The sequence below is a fragment of the Panicum virgatum genome, chromosome 2N (assembly GCF_016808335.1).
Source record: "Panicum virgatum strain AP13 chromosome 2N, P.virgatum_v5, whole genome shotgun sequence".
NCBI lineage: Eukaryota > Viridiplantae > Streptophyta > Magnoliopsida > Poales > Poaceae > Panicum > Panicum virgatum.
Genome location: NC_053146.1, coordinates 64,224,691 through 64,226,854, shown reverse-complemented (window position 1 = coordinate 64,226,854; position 2,164 = coordinate 64,224,691).

Below are 2,164 nucleotides of genomic sequence, written 5' to 3'. Positions count from 1 at the left end.
CTCAACCTCCTTATTACGGAGGAGCGCCATGTATTATTGATGGAAAATGATGAGCCCTTGACCTATAAAGAAGCAATGATGGGACCCGACTCCGACAAATGGCTTGAAGCCATGGAATCCGAGTTAAAATCCATGCATGATAATCAAGTTTGGAACTTGGTCGATCAGATTGACAGTGTAAGACCTGTCGATTGTAAGTGGATTTTTAAGAAAAAATTAGACATGGATGGAAATGTTCACATCTATAAGGCACGATTGGTGGCGAAAGGTTTCCGACAAATTCAAGGTGTTGACTATGAGGAAACCTTTTCGCCCGTCGCAATGCTAAAGTCTGTTCGGATTCTCCTAGCAATTGCCGCATATTATGACTATGAGATATGGCAAATGGATGTCAAAACCGCTTTCCTTAATGGACATCTAAGTGAGGATGTGTATATGGCACAGCCTGAAGGTTTTGTCGATCCTAAAAATGCTGGGAAAATATGTAAGCTTCAGAGGTCCATCTATGGATTGAAGCAAGCATCTCGGAGTTGGAATATTCGTTTTGATGAAGTAGTCAAAGGGTTTGGCTTCATCAAGAATGAAGATGAGCCTTGTGTTTACAAAAAGGCTAGTGGGAGCGCACTTGTGTTTCTGGTCCTATATGTGGATGACATATTACTGATCGGAAATGATATTCCAATGCTTGAAGCCGTTAAAACCTCATTGAAAAAGAGTTTTTCGATGAAGGATTTAGGAGAGGCGGCTTATATTCTGGGTATTAGGATCTATAGAGATAGATCAAAAAGGCTAATTGGATTGAGCCAAGACACGTACATTGACAAGATACTGAATCGGTTCAATATGCAAGATTCCAAGAAAGGTTTCTTGCCAATGTCACATGGCATTACTCTAAGCAAGAGTTAGTGTGCTACGACACCTGATGAGCAAAAGAGGATGAGTACGATTCCTTATGCTTCAGCCATAGGGTCGATCATGTATGCTATGCTTTGCACGCGCCCAGATGTTTCCTTTGCTCTAAGTGTTACGAGTAGGTATCAGTCAGATTTCGGTGAACCTCACTGGACAATTGTAAAGAGTATCCTTAAGTACTTGAGAAGAACTAAGGATATGTTCCTAATATTTGGAGGCGAAGATGAGCTCCTTGTAAAGGGTTACACCGATGCTAGTTTTCAAACAGACAAAGATGACTCCAAATCGCAATCTGGTTTTGTTTTCTGCCTCAATGGTGGGGCAGTGAGCTGGAAGAGTTCCAAGCAAGATACGGTGGCTGATTCGACGACAGAGGCCGAGTATATTGCAGCTTCCGAAGCTGCAAAAGAAGCTGTTTGGATCAGAAAGTTTGTTTCTGACTTGGGTGTTGTTCCTAGTGCGTCCAGTCCAGTGGACCTCTATTGTGATAATAGTGGTGCCGTTGCACTAGCAAAGGAGCCTAGAACAACTAAGAAGTCCAGACATATACTGCGAAAGTATCACCTCATCCGTAACTTTGTTGAGAGAGGTGATGTGAAGGTTTGCAAGGTGCACACGGATTCAAACGTTGCTGATCCGTTGACGAAGCCTCTCCCACAACCAAAGCATGAGGCGCACATGAGATCTATGGGTATTAGATACTTACATCAGTGATTCTAGTGTGCGTGGGAGATTTTTGTCATGGGTATGTTTATGTAATGATAAATAATTGTTATTTGTTCCATGGATGATTATTTTACATTGATTATCAAGTATGTGACTTGTTCGTGAAACTCTTTGTTGAAAATGATATGATTCTAAATTATCCCTAGTTTATGTCGTTGTGTGGGACAACAACGACGTTGAGACTAGCACATGCATTAATTGATGATCATGTTTCACGGATCATGGATATGGAGATATCGGATTAATGATGTGGACACATGTTGGTGAACATGGTGTTGGATTGACCCACTCCAAGACAATGTTGGGATTGTTATTTTGTATGTGCCATCAGTTGTTCTTGAGTGTTATACCTACTGAATCCTTAGACCTGAGATCGCCATTGTTTCTCACTGTGTGTAGTGGTGCATCTTGGGGCTGCTAAACGCTACTCCGTGACTGGGTAGTTACAAAAGCAGCTTACAGGTATGTCATGAAACATGGAATGGGATGTGAGCGGATCAAGATGGAATTTGCCCCTCCTAGATAA